Below are 15,764 nucleotides of genomic sequence, written 5' to 3'. Positions count from 1 at the left end.
TCCTATCTAATAAAAGAGTAATATGCAAATTGACCGTACCTTCGCTACGCCCACAGCCAATCAGAGCGAACAAGATGGTGGTTAATTTGCATATGCTGAGGGAGGGAGGATTGAAGAAAGCAGAAAGCAAGGCAGCTGCGCGGGCAGGCGGCAGTGCAGCTGTGGAGCACGCGGCCATGGTGGCCTCTGAGGCGGTGTTGGCAGTGGACAGGGCATGGCGGGTGGTGTGTGCGGCCGCAGCTGCCTCAGAGGTGGTGGCAGGCAGTGTGCGCAGCGGCGGTGGCGGCGGCGGCAGAGGCGGTGGGCAGGGCACGCAGCGGAGGCGGCAGGTGGGACGTGGTGGGCAGTGTGCGTGGCCGTGGTGGCCTCGGAGGCGGTAGTGGCTGCGGGCGGGGCGGGGCGTGGTGGGGCGGGTGGGCGGGGTGGGGCGTGCAGCAGCAGTGTGTGTGGCCGAGGAGGCGGTGGCAGTGTGCGAGGCGGGTCGGGGTGCTCAGAGGTGACGGCAGTGCACGGCAACAGAGGCAGCTGCGTCAGCGGGCGCGGAGGGTCGGGAGTGTGGGGCGAGGCTTGCAGCGGCAGTGGCTGTGTCCCCTGCGTGGCTGCGGAGGCGGAGGTGGCCGAGGGCTGGGTTGGGTGGGCAGGAGGGGCAGGGGGTGCCCCGCCCATTCCACCCGCCCCACCCCGACCCGCCCCGCCCGCCACAGCGGGAGAGGTGGGGGGGGCAGGAGGTGTGGGGGGGCCGGAGAGGTGGCCGTGGCGGGAGGGAAGCCCACCAGAAGTCTTGCAGGAATATTCCTGCAACAGGTCCCTAGTATAATGTATAAAACTAGGTTAACTTTGAATACTTGAGCAAAATATGTTAAGATTATATGAGAATATAATTAATGCCAAAAATGTAAATTAATATATTAAGAAAATTTTAATATTGGCTCTCTCTCGTTTTTTGTGCTTTTTTTTGTTGTTTTTTAAATTTCAGGAAAAATAGTTTATGATATCAGTCCTGGATTATTTTAATAAGAAAAAATGATCAAACTAAATTTCACAATCGTATTTCACTTCATTTATTACCCATTCTATTTGTCCTTCAACTGTTTTGTGGACACAAATGGAATAGACATTGTGTAAGTTTGTAAGTGTGTGCGTGGGAATCAGCTCAATTAAGAAACATAGACTCAGGTAGAAGTAATCTACCACATACAACAAGGTAATCATGTTGGAGAGGGAAGTATATGCTAGACTTTGAAGATCAAATGAGGACAGATGAAAGAAAAACATTCCAGATGTGCAGACAACATGGGACTTCATGGGAGCAGCCTTGTCTTTGAGGGATAGCAGTCAATTCAGACTTGTCCACAGGTTGACAATTTGGGCTTAATAAATCTTTTAAGCCCAAATTAGAGAAGAACTTGAAATCTCATTCCATTTTATACAGTTTATACTAAGGCAGCAATTGGGATTATTGACAGTTTTAGAGTAATTAATTAAATGTCATGCTTACCGTGTGTGTGTGTGTGTGTGTGTGTGTGTGTGTGTGTGTGTGTGTGTGTCCATGTGCACTTGTGCATGATGCCCATTAACAAAGATGGAAAGAAACAATCACACAAAATCCAACCACCCAAACACATCCTTTAAAAGTATTTTGGTGTGTTTAATTCCTTTTATCCCCCTTTATACATAAAAGTGGGGAAACAGGAGCTACCATAGATACTATACATCGTTTTAGTACATGCTATTATTCTGATTTCAGAAAGGAGAAAAGTTAATCTCCCTGAAAAGTTGGAAAATGCAGGATCAGACATATTTAGAAATTTATCCAAAGTCTTTCAAGTAGGAAATACTAGCTGCACCCTAGCAAATTGGCTTTGTAAGATGATTTGTCTCTATCTTCATTACAAGGCAAATGAGCTGAACTAGAAAAGCTCAAATAAAGGCTGGATTCCAACTTGCAGATAGTCTACTGGTGGTAATGGTGCTTAAACCTGGCTGCCTCTGCTGACTGGTCTTAGTGACGGGTGGGAATCTCTGTGACAGTTCAGCTCTTTTATGCCCAGTCTCATCACGGTTGCAGTACTTGTCTGACTCTTATAGCATCTCAGTTGGTGACTCTGTTTACACAGCAACAGAATCTGAAGCAAAGCAAGCAGGAACCTTTAGGTGCATGCCCCTGAAATATTGGAGAAAGGAGCAGGAAATCAGACAATCTTTAACATTTCCCTGTGTTTTTTTAGATGTTAAATTTGCATGAATAAAGGTCAGATAAATATAAAAAAATAAGTTCTACTTATATCCAGATTGTTGAGGTTATCCAACTCTTTTTTAGGATGTAACAAATATTTAAGAGAAATATTTATAAAATAAACACTATATTATTTGACCAAGAAAAGAAGATTCACTCAGTGTTTGTTTGTTTGTTTCTCTCTCTGGCTTGTGACCATCGATATGAACACTGATTAATATAGCTCAGCAGGAGTTTTCCTGCCTGAATCCTCACATCTGCACTCTTGACTAAAAGATGGAGGAAGGATGAATGACAGGTCCTGGAGAGAAAGACATACTATCACTCATATGTGGATTTTAAAAGCCAAACTCTTTTTTTTTTTTTTTAATATATTTTATTGATTTTTCACAGAGAGGAAGAGAGAGGGATAGAGAGTTAGAAACATCGATGAGAGAGAAACATCGATCAGCTGCCTCTTGCACACCCCCTACTGGGGATGTGCCCGCAACCAAGGTACATGCCCTTGACCGGAATCGAACCTGGGACCCTTGAGTCCGAAGGCCGACACTCCATCCACTGAGCCAAACCGGTTTTGGCCAAACTCTTAAAAATAGAGAATAAAATGGGGGTTACCATGGTATGGCAGGTGGGGGAACAGGACAGATGCTTTTTAGGGTTCAAATTTAGAACAAGTAATATATAAGCCCTAGAGATATGATACAGAGCACAATAAACTTAGACAACAGTATTGTATTATAATTATCAAACTTGATAAACTAGAACTTAATTATTCCAACTACTTAAAGGAAAGAATAATTATGTAACATGGTAGAGGTGCTAATTATTCTTACAATGGCAATCACGTTACAATATATACACACATCAAATTAACAGGTGGTACACCTTAAATTTACACAGTGTTAACTATCAAACATATTTCGAATAAAAAAAGTGTTCTCGGCTTGGAGGTGTAATGTGCTTATATTATTTCTTGTTTGAGAGAATGTCGCAGCCCTCTAGCGGTTTTCCTTCAATCACTCTCATGCCTTGTAATCAGTTCCCACACTCAGGCTAAACTGATCTTTATGAAAAGAAATCCGTTGTCATTCTCTGTTTAAATCTCCCCAAGGCTTTCTGGGATAGAGACCAAAAGTCATAACACAACCTACAAGGCCTGTCTTCCCAGCCTCTCCTCCCTTGACTCCCCAGCTGCTTTCAGCATTTTGGGATTTCCTACAGTCCCTGGAAACACCATGTCCCCTCCCATCACAGGGCTTTCACTACTGAAGCAAATCTTGCCCCCTTGTCTCACCTTCATAGAGATAGCTTGTTCTTACTCTTCAGATGTCAACTTAATCATACTTTTCTTCAAACGTCAGAGCCATTCCAGACTTCTCTGACTCAGTGAAATCTGCTATCCTAAGTTTCATGGTCCTCTCCATCCCTTTTATAAAATTTATCACAACTACAATTGTCTGACACAGTGCCTAGCACAGTGTTACTAAAGCAACAATAACAATAAAACTTTAATATATGAATGAATAAACCAGAACCTCTAGCAAACTTTTCTTAAAGTTCCAGGTAAAAGTAAGTGGCCGTTTTCTATGCATTCTTAGCATCTGGTTTATATTTTCATCTTAATGTCCTTGTCATTATATCCAACATGTCCATCTATGAGTACATCCCCTTGACTAAATAATAAGACCCTTAAAGTCAACAACTTGACTTCATTTATTTTAATGCCCAGACAGTTTTTGTTTTTGTTTTTGTTTGTTTTTGTTTTACAGCAAATGAAACATAGTAAATGGGCAAAGTTTGTAGAAATAAAGCATTGATTCTCAATCTTAGCTGCACATGAGAATCACCTGGAGAACTTAAAAATTGTTAGTGCTTAGGTCCCACCCTGGAGACATCCTGATTTAACTGGTCTGGGATACAGCCCAAATATGGGCATTTTAAAACTCCCCAGGAGATTGCAATGTGCAGCGAGGTTTGAAGGCCTCTGAATTTAAGTGAACTGGTCAATTCCACCTGCTGAAGACTTTCCAGACTCCAAACAAGGGAAGGCCCAGAGAGAAAAATAAACATGTGTACCAATTTTGTCATACTGCACCTATTTTGTGCCAAAGTATTTACTTGTATTCCTTATTTCCTGCGATTTCTCTTCAGAATAGTTATTACCAGTATTTTCATTTCTAGTAGAAATACAAAGGTGATTCCCAAACTTACCTAATATGACTCCGGATTGATTTTTTTTTTCTTTCCTGGAATAGCAGTTCTCAATGTATGTTCCCAGAAGACAGCATCAGGGTCACCTGGCAGCTGCTGGCAATGCAAATTCGGCTCAGAGCCACTGAACCAGAAACTCTGGGGTGGGGCCCACACTCTGTGTTTAACTAAGGCCTCCAGGGGATGCTGATGAATGCTTACTTCGAGAATCACATCTGGTTAGAGGGTCCTATTTCTCAAAATCCAAAGTATTGCACCTGAGAAAATATGTAATTAGCTAGAAGTTACCCATGTACATAACAATGATTTAGAAAAAAATAACATTTACAACAGATGATCTATTAATACTTTCTTTAGTATTCTAAAATTGATCCTGGATTTAATGTCCAACTGTTTCTTTCTGGACTTGGACACTGGGCTGGCCTCATTTGCCCTTCCAGATTGGAGCTTAATCTGGCATGTTGTAAGTACATGTGGCATAGTGGGGAGTGCATGGGATTTGGAGCAAAATATGTGAGTTTATATTTAAGCTATTCATACTTAATTTTATGGTTGAAATGTTGCACATGCACAGATTATGAGGCTAGCCCAATGAATATTTACAAACTGAGCACATCCCTGTAATCATCAGCCAGGTCAAGAAGCAAAACATTACTGTGCTCCTTGCCAGTCACTACCCACCACAAGGGATACCACTGTTCTAGCTTCTAACAGCTTGGTTAGTTTTGTCTGTTTATGTACTAGATAGATGATAGATAGATAGATGATAGATAGATAGATAGATAGGTAGATAGATAGATAGATAATAGATAAATACATACAGTATGTATTATTTTTTGTGTCTTCTTATATTCAGCTTAAGATTGGGAATATATCCTCATCATTCAATAGTTGGATATCATTTCTTAGTCTTTTGGCTAAGAGCAAGTGTAGTATCTGTTCTTATAAGTTCAATAATTGGATAGTCCCATATTCTTTTTCCTATTTTAGGGTAATCTGCTACCTATATTATAGTTTATTCATTCTACTGCTGATTGGACTATAAAATGTGTATATTTATATGAATAATAGATTTTGGTTTCAGATTATTTATCTAATTCTCCCTTTCTTATCCATTGCCCTGTTTCTCCTTTGGCAAGTATTTTAAGGGGCTATAGAAGAGGGAGCAAATCTCTGTTGAGTACTCAAATCATGTCTTCTATGTGGAAAGTGGTTTCTACTTACACCTCCCAAAGGCCATGCTCCTTTGCCAGTGACATCATTTGTTGCACAGGCAGCAGACTTAGAGATGCTCTCTGCCATGAGGGCCCCACTGAGGTTGCAGAGCTGGGACACAGCCCATCTTTTTAGTCAACATCCCAAGTCCTTGGATCTTACTGCCATTTTGAAAAAGCTTTTACATGTCTTCGTAGGATTATTCTGTACTCTGGTATAATTATTTTTCTATTCATTTCAAATAATATCAACTGTATCCTAATTTACTAACTACAAGATAAATAGAATTTATATGGCATATTATTATTTGCAACACTCAGGTAGCATGCATTATAATTCTCCAGACTTATACATTTTATTTTTATATCTGCTTCTTAGAAGTTGTTTCTCAAAATAGTGAACTAAATTATTGTAGAACACATTGCAATGCCATAAATTCAAAAATATTCTTAGAGGATTAAAATATGTTTCAAATATGAGGAAATCTAGATGTTATAAATCTTGATGATCAGAATATTTGTGGTTGAGAATTGTAATCTAGTATTTGACATTTCCCATATCAGAAAAAAAAATTTTTCTGTTATTCTTGAGTCATGTTAAATCATAAATAGTATTTATTATTTAAATACAGTTTGCTTTATGTATTATCCCAATATGTTTGAAATTATTAGCCCATTGGAATTATTTAATAATTGCATTTTTAAGCCAGCCTTGAAAAGGCAATTGCTTTTTATATATACATTTCTTTTTTAGAAAAGAATAGAAAAAAATATTTAAAAAACTCTTTAAAATAATGCTCATTTATAATTTTTTATTATTTGGTTTAACAATGCACATTAAATAGACTAATGAATAGTTTAATTAACTATTTATTTTACATTGTAAACTGCCTTATTATGTCTTATGTTTGGGATCAGACACTTTAATTAAAGTAACTGATGTTTTGGCATAATTAGAACTGTCCTTTATGTATAATGGGGCATAAATCTTCAGGAGAATAGGCTCTTTCTGAAAAGAAAAGTATAATTGGATGACTTTTTGAAATCCCTCTAAAGAAGGACTGGATTAGTTGTACATGTGCTGGAGTGGCCTATGGCTGCCCGTCCTCCAGAGCTGATGCTCTGTAAAAGCAAAGTGTTGATATTCTCCAGAGCTAGATGTGTCCATTTATTTTTTTATTCTTTATTGTTGAAAGTTTTACACATGTCTCCTTTTTCCCCTCATTGACCTCTCCCTGCCCACTCCCACCCCCTAACACATGCCCTCACCTCCCTATTGTCAGTGTCCATTGGTCATGCTCATATGCATTGATACAAGTCCTTTGGCTGAGCTCTTATCAGCCCCCTGCCCCCGCCTTCCCTCTGAGGTTTTACACATGTCTCCTTTTTCCCCCATCGACCTCTCCCAGCCTGCTCCCACCCCCAAAACATGCCCCCACCCCCTATTTTTTTGTGCCCATTGGTCATGCTCGTATGCATGGATACAAGTCCTTTGATTGATCTCTTACTCACCATCCACCCTCCCCTGCCTTCCCTCTGAGGTTTGACGATCTGTACATAGAAGCATCGAACAGAGAGCGTTCATTTCAATTATGTTCCTACTGGTCTGGAGCTCTGTAGACCAGACCCTCTGTATGATAAATATCTATTTTAACTAAGAAGAAATCACTGTAAAAATAAATCCTGCATACACTGCTGCGTGAAGTAGTAACTCTTCTCTAGTGAATTATCTAATTAATTTCTGGGTCTTAATACTTCAGTGCTTTACAATTACAGACACATATTTAAGAAGTCTGTGGGCATAGAGGTTCTGGTCATGGGATTGTCTAAGCTATTAAGATTCATACACTTGGGCACACTGATATTTCAAATAATCCTATTAATAATAAACTCAGAGAAATGGCAGCGTAGGAAAGGGACTGTATTCAAACATATGGAACTTGAAGTTGACTCTCAGAACCTCCTGCCTTCCAGGGCCCATAAAATGCACTTTCTGTGTTCCGTTGCAGCTGCTGCTAAACTGCCTTCCTAGTTAACCTCCTTCTTACTGAAGAGGGGTAATAACACATGAAAAAGATATTAATATCCATTTGGGAATCGTTTTCTTTGTTAAAGCAGAAGAATCCTAGGATGGGGGGAAAAGAAGGCAAGGAAGAAAACTTAAGTTTTGGAAGACAGTATTTACAACTGTCCCTTTTTGTAGTAGCTATTCATATATTTACCTGTTTGTCACTATTTTATCCACATGGCATTTATTTTATTTCGATTTTGAAAATAATATGTTTACTATAGAGAATCTGAAAATACTGAAGAATGAAGATAATTAAAATGCTTGTATTTATCTTTTAGAGGAAAACCACTATTAGTATGTTGATTTATCTCATTTGAGTCTTGTTCATGTCATAGGAATGTGTATATTTTTTCCATTTATTGACAGAACCATTAGAATATTTGGAGAAGCACTGTATTAGCAAAATATTTTCATATTGAGCATTAAGGTGTTGTTCTGGTAACCTAGTACTGTGTGTAATTATGTCATAACTTAGTAGCATAAACAGTAACTTCTTATACTCATGGACTCTGTGTCAGGAGTTCTGGAAGGGCTGGGCTACGCTTGTCCTACCTGTGTCCTTACACCTTTGCTCTCAGATGTTGCCCTGAGGTAAGCTGGACTATCTGCCTCGGAGGTGGCTCAAGACCTGGCTGACAAGTTAGTCCTGGCTGTTGACTGACAGCCTCAGGTCTTCTCCAGGTGGGCCCCTCCCACGGGGCTACCAGATGTCCTCCTGGCGCAGCGGCTGGATTCTCCCAGAGTGGGTGATACAAGGCAGCAGGTGGAATCTGCAGTGCCTTTTTTGACCTGGGCTTTGGACTCATAAATCTTCACTGCCGCTATATTCTTATCACCCGGGGGTAGCTGTGATTGTAGGTGGCAGGGGAGCACACTAGGCCAGGAAAACCAGGAGGTGAGAGTCATTGGCTGCCACAGATCCTGTGATGAAGGAATTGAATTGCATGAAAGCTTTGCACAGTACGTCGTGAAAACATGGTGGTATTAGGTGGAGATTACATGTGAATGCTGGTGAAGTTAGGTGGTTTTAAATCTGGGTGAGTACCCAGTGATTGGTTAATATTTTGTGTGAGAGCCTCTTTCAGTATGTCACAAGTCTGTATTATTTTCATATATTTTATTGATTTTTTACAGAGAGGAAGGGAGAGGGACAGAGAGTTAGAAACATCGATGAGAGAGAAACATTGATCAGCCGCCTCCTGCACACCTCCCACTGGGGATGTGCCCGCAACCAAGGTACATGCCCTTGATCGGAATCGAACCTGGGACCTTTCAGTCCACAGGCCGACGCTCTATCCACCAAGCCAAACCAGTCAGTGCAAGTCTGTATTATTTTCATGGTCCTTTCCTGTTCAATGTGCATAAAGCTGTTTTAAATAAATAAATCAATGAATCCCTATAAAAGTTTTGAATGTGTAAGCTAGACTGAAGCATTGAATTAGCAGTCTACAGAATCAAAATTACAGATGATCTAGAGATGGGAATGCTGGTCCAAGTCAACACATGTGTTTTATAAAAAATGTGGTTCTTAAAATGTAGGATGAGGGATAGTATCTGACATGCCAACTTGGGTATTTTATTGACCATAAACTCAGTATAAAGTTAGACTGGCAGGAATTTTAAAATTACTGATATGTTTTTAGGCCAATTTATAAAATTAAACTTTCTAGAACTGTGCTGTCTGGTATAGTAGCCACTGGCCACATATGGCTACTGAGCACTTGAAATGTGGTTAGTTTAAATTGAGTTTTGCAGTAAGTGTAAATATACACACTCCAGATTTTGAAAGCCTAGTAAAAAAGCAAAATATTAATAATGAATTATAAATACAACATGTTGACATAATGTTCATGTACATTAGATTAAGTAAAATATGTTAGTCATTGATTTCACCTGTTTTTATTTTTCATTAATATGTGTACAAAAGCTATTAAACCCACATATGTAGGCCTAACCTTAGATTTCTGGGCTGGTGCTGCTCTAGGACACTGGGGGCTCATATCCCGGTTCTCTAAGTCCCAACTGGAGAACACCTGGGGTCCTGTACCCAACTGAAGACTTGTATAGAAGACAACAATAATTTTCAAAAATTTAGAAAGGACAATGATTCAATTAGATATGTAGTTGTGGGATGAGGAATTTGGAAAAACATGGGGTGAGTCATAGATATGTTAGTATTGCAAATAGAAATTAGATGTGTTTCTCAATCTAAAACTAAGGCCAATGATATTAAAGGGCATCAGGAAGGTGGGTTTTGGTTCAGCATGAAGAAGACTTCTCTAACAATTGCTTGTTCAATAATTCAGAGGCCAGTGTGGGAGGCAGCAGCTACTTCCTTTAGAAATTTCCAAAAGGTGAATGGATAACTGCTCATTAGAGGCATTGTGCAAGAATTTTGTGTGGGCAAACTGTGTTGGGGTAGTTATATTTCAAAGCCTTTCTTTCATCCAAGAAAGATAACAGTTTTCTCTCTGAAATACATCATACCATAAACACGGGAAGAAAGAAATGTGTGACTCTCCAACTAATGTGTCAAATTTGATATCTTGCAGAATATACAGTCTCTGACTCCTTTTGCTAGAGATTTCAAACAAGAGTTGCTTTATTTAGTCATATATATTTTGAATAGGATCAAATACAGGCTAACTTTCCAATAAAATAATAACAATAATAATTCTTACTGAAATAGAAAACTTCAAGTAGAAACAAACCAACAATCAGAATATGCACACCTAATAAGAAAGCCAGAATGAGTGTTTTCTGATTATTCCAAGAAATAAGGTATGCTTTTTAATTGGAATTTGCTCTAATTAACTTTTAATTGGTATTATGTTGCCTATTTAAAAAAGAAAAACAGTTAAACCTTGTGTGTTGGTAATTAAGCAGTTCAAAGGTAGTGTGTTGTGTAATTAGCCAAATGGAAAGGACCTCAGCATTTCTGAGGAAAGAAGTTGGAGAGAATGTAATTACAGTCATGAAACTACCACTCTTTAAAAGATCTCAGCCAGAAAATGACCAAGGCTTGTGGTAAAAACATTGGGACTTCATTTTAAAGAGCTAGAGTTTTGTTTACATATGAGATTTAATCCAGTATACCTGAAACATAATGGAGTATTACACAATTGTACTTAATTTTACTTATTTATACTTAATTTAAATTTTTACCCAGTTTTCTACCCTTTTGCCTTAGAGATCACTTAAGACTCTAACTGGAGCTTAGTCCGTATGGCATCCCCAACACCAAGAACCAAGGAGGTGCCCACTATTGTCATTTGTTTTTTCAACAAGTGAATGATTGGGGGAGGTAGAAGACAAAGCTTCGTGGCTCAGGGATAAAGGACACAGTCCCTGCTTTTTAAAAATTTGTATTTCTTACTTTTTTTTTTCCAATTACAGTTGACATTTTATATTAGTTTCATGTGTACAGCATAGTGGTTAGACAATCATGTATTTTACAAAGTGTTACCCTCCATAATTCTAGTATTCACCTGGCATTGTACATAGTTATTACAATACTAGAGGCCCGGTGCACAAAATTCATACACTCGGGATGGAGGGCCCTCAGCCAGGCCTGTGTCCTCTTGCATCCAGGCACCCTTAGGGGATGTCTGATTGATGGCTTAGGCCCACTCCCCATGGACATCCTTAGCACTACCATGGAGGCAGGAGAAGCTCCCATCACTGCTGCTGCACTCACCAGCCATGAGCCCAGCTCAGGGCTTCTGGCTGAGTGGCGCTCCTCCTGTGGGAGCTTTCTGACCACCAGGGGGCAGCTCCTGTGTTGAGCAGGATCGGGCTGAAACTGCCTCTCTGATATCCCCACAGTGCACGGATCTGGGCCGGGGCGGGACACAAGAGTTTGGCCAACTAGGGAGGGACCTTGGGAGGGCTCCAGGGTGTGCCTGGCCCATCTTGCTCAGTCCCAATCAGCCGGACCCCAGCAGCAAGCAAACCTACTGTCAGAGCGTCTGCCCCCTGGTGGTCAGTGCACATCATAGAGAGCAGTTGAGCAGCCTTAGCATATCATTAGCATATTACGCTTTGATTGATTTAACAGATGACTGGACACTTAGCATATTAGGCTTTTATTAATAGGATTATTGACTATATTTCCTAAGCTGTATTTTCCATCCCATGACTATTTTGTAACTACCAATGGTTACTTCTTAATCCCTTCACCTCTTTACCCAGCCCCTCAATCCCCCTACCATCTGGCAACCCATAATTTGTTCTCTGTATCTATGAGTCTTTTTCTGTTTCATTTATATATTTTGTTCTTTACATTCTATATACAAGGGAAATCATATGGTATTTGTCTTTCCCTGTCTGACTTATTTCACCTAACATAATACTGTATAGGGAAATCCATGTTGTTATAAACTGTAAGATTTTATTTTACTTTTTTAATGGCTGAGTAGTATATATGTACCACATCTTCTTTATCTACTAGTTAACTGATGGGCCCTTTAGTTGCTTTCATATCTCGGCTATTGTAAATAACACTGCAATGAATATAGGGGTGCATATATCTCAAAGTAGATTAAAGCTTAAATGTAATACTTGAAACCATACAATTTCTAGAAGAAAACATAGTAAAATCTCTGACATTTCTCTTAGCAACATATATATCAATATATATATCTGCTTGGGCAAGGGAAACAAAAGAAAAAATAAACAAATGGAACTACATCAAACTAAAAAGTTTTGCTCAGCAAAGGAAAACATAAGCAAAATGAAAAGACTATTGAATGGGACAAGATATTTGCTTTAAAGATACATCCAATAAGGGGGTAATATCCAAAATATAGAGAGAACTCATACAATTCAACACCAAAAACAAACTCCAATTAGAAAATGGGCAGAGGACCTAAATAGACACTTTTACGAAAAGGACATACAGATGGCCAATAGACATATGAAAAGATGCCCAATGTCAATAATCATCAGAGAAATGTAAATTAAAACCGCAACGAGATATCCCCTCCGATATACCAGAATGGCTATCTCCAATAAATCAACAAATGTGTTGGTAAGGATGTGGAGAAAGGAAACGCTCATTCACTGTTGGTGGGATTGCAAATTGGTGCAGCCACTATGGAAAACAGTATGGCGTTTCCTCAAACAATTAAAAATGGAACTGCCTTTTGACCCAGCGATCCCATTCTGGGAATATATATGTAGAAATCCAAAACACTATTTTGAAAAGATATATGCAGCATCCCTTCTTCTTCTTCACAACTTTTCAATATCCTGTCTCAGAATAAGAATATGTCATCATCATACTTTGCAAAGATGATGAAAATCCAGAATATTAATGTGAAATTTGATTCTCATTAAATAGATAAATTAAATAATTGAGGTTCTTCACATATAATGTTTAACCTTAAATTAGTTCATGCAACTATAATTTTGCCCTTAAATTTATTTGTCTAATTGACAGTGATTTTAATCATTTTTTTCTGAATAGAAAAAAATGCCTATAATATTTCAAATGAAAACATTAATAATTTTTAATATAGAGGTATCACTTTGTCATTACTTTCTTTTATATGTGGAGTTGAGAAACATTTTGTAAAATTTTCTTTGAAATTTCATGTCACCCAATATGTATGACTATCATGTATAACACATTCTTGGAGTAGGGCATTTTATTAGTAAGTTAATTATCTTTATTCGTAGATTTAGTCATGACTATGCAAAATAGTAGGATGCATGCTAACTTACTCTCCCTTGTAATTGACAAAATTATTGTTGCATTTATAGGTGTAATGTAAAACACAGCTATGTTGCAAAAGATAGTGTGAAAGGGAAATTTTTCTAAATAGTGAATGTTGCTGATAGGCATAATGTTAATAAGAAATAGAAATTTAAAATCTGACTTATTGACTTGTGGAATACATCTGTATTTATTATTCATTTATAAAATAAAATGAAGTCTTTGTTTTCAGAAAAATGCCCCAAATTACTTACAATATATAAAAAGTCATTTTTCCTATTATTATAAATTTAGGTTATTTCACATTTCCCACTATACAATAATGTTGTGATGAACATCCTTGCACTTACAACTATGTCCACATTTCTGATAAATCACCATGTCAAATGATATTAATTTTGTAGGGAGTACTGAAGCATAATACTGTATTTGTTTCTAAGAAGTTTATCTCAAGTATTACTTCCTCCAGCTCTGTATTACTGTGTGTGTGTGCTTTTTTAATTTAACCTTTTAAGCATTATTAATTTTTGGATGAAAAAGTTCAAGAGATTTGATCAAGACCTTCTAGATAATAGCAGAACTGGGATCAACATCAAAGGTCATGATATTAATCACAATGTTAAGATGATTTTAAAAGTAAAATGCATTCATTAATCATAAATTTATTTAATAACTATTCATAGAAAGTGTATGTGTGCCCAGCATTGGTCTATGTGCTGTGATGATAGCACTAAACAAAAACAAGTAAGAATCCATTGTCTGCATGGAACTTATATACTGAGAGAGAGAGAATAAAGAAAATAAATAAGTAAATTATATGGCATGTAAGATGGTAATAAGTGCTAAGAAGAATTTTTTTGTGTGTGTGTGTCAGAATTTACTACAGTTTATTGGCATTTTTTATACTGATTATATGTTGAAATGATAACATTCTGGATATCATATGTTAAATAAAACCTACTTATTATTATTCATGTTACCTGTTTTCTTTTACTTCCTAAAAATGTAGGTAATGCAAAATATAAAAATATATCCGTGGATCTCACTGCATTTTTTAAAAAATAAATCTTTATTGTTCAGATTATTACAATTGTTCCTCTTTTTTCCCTCCATAGATCCCCTCCACCAGGTTCCTACCCCACCCTCTGCCCTTACCCCCTCTCCCCCCCCGCTGTCCTCCTCCATAGGTGTACGCTTTTTGTTCGTCTTTTCCCGCACCCCCCACTCCCCTTTTCCCCCGAGAATTGTCAGTCCACTCCCTTTCTATGTCCCTGATTCTATTATATTCACCAGTTAATACTGTTCATCAGATTTTTTATTCCCTTGGTTTTTAGATACATTTGTTGATAGTTATGTATTAGTTGTTCATAATTTTTATCTTTTTCTTCTTCTTCCTCTTCTTAAAGAATACCTTTCAGCATTTCATATAATTCTGATTTGGCGGTAATGAACTCCTTTAGCTTTTTCTTATCTGTGAAGCTCTTTATCTGACCTTCAATTCTGAATGATAGCTTTGCTGGGTAGAGTAATCTTGGTTGCAGGTTCTTGCTATTCATCACTTTGAATATTTCTTGCCATTCCCGTCTGGCCTGCATGGTTTCTGTTGAGAAATCAGCTGACAATCGTATGGGTGCTCCCTTATAGGTAACTAACTGTTTTTCTCTTGCTGCTTTTAATATTCTCTCTTTGTCTTTTGCTCTTGGAATTTTAATTATGATGTGTCTTGGTGTGGTTCTCTTTGGGTTCTTTTTGTTTGGGGTTCTGTGTGCTTCCTGGACTTGTAGTTCTATTTCTTTCACCAGGTGGGGGATGTTTTCTGTCACTATTTCTTCGAATAGGTTTTCAGTATCTTGCTCTCTCTCTTCTTCTGGCACCCCCATAATTCTGATGTTGGTATGCTTGAAGTTGTCCCAGAGGCTTCTTACACTATCTTCAACTTTTTGGATTCTTTTTGCTTTTTGCTTTTCCAGAGGAGTGATTTTTGCTTCTTGGTATTCCAAATCTTTGACTTGATTCTTGTGATCCTCTAGTCTGCTTTTAAGTCTCTGTATAATATTTTTTATTTCAGTCAGTGTATGCTTAATTTCTAGTTGATCCCTTTTCATATCCTTGAGGTTCTCATTTAATTTATCGTCCTTTTCTAGGAAATTCTTGAAAAACCTTATAACTGTGGTTTTGAACTCTATGTCCAGTCTTTTGGTTTCCTCTATTTCTTTCAATTGGGGCCTTCCTCTTTGTCTCTGCATTATAGATGCTTCCCTGAGTTGATGGAGTTGCTTTGGTGTTAGGTGTCCTAGCAGGGCCCAGTAGCTCAGC

The 15,764-nt window shown here is 38.2% G+C and overlaps 1 protein-coding gene and 1 pseudogene across 1 annotated transcript in view; both read left to right on the top strand.

Annotated features, from left to right (window-relative positions):
• DPP10 (dipeptidyl peptidase like 10) overlaps nt 1–15,764 on the top strand; it is a 666,829-nt gene that overhangs the window by 358,438 nt on the left and 292,627 nt on the right. The window lies entirely within an intron of this gene.
• Nucleotides 5,345–5,499, top strand: LOC114232203 (U2 spliceosomal RNA; annotated as a pseudogene).

Source organism: Eptesicus fuscus, chromosome 11 (assembly GCF_027574615.1).
Source record: "Eptesicus fuscus isolate TK198812 chromosome 11, DD_ASM_mEF_20220401, whole genome shotgun sequence".
In the NCBI taxonomy this organism is placed as follows: domain Eukaryota; kingdom Metazoa; phylum Chordata; class Mammalia; order Chiroptera; family Vespertilionidae; genus Eptesicus; species Eptesicus fuscus.
Note: the sequence above shows the minus strand (reverse complement) of the source record. Positions and strands in the feature narration are given on the sequence as shown.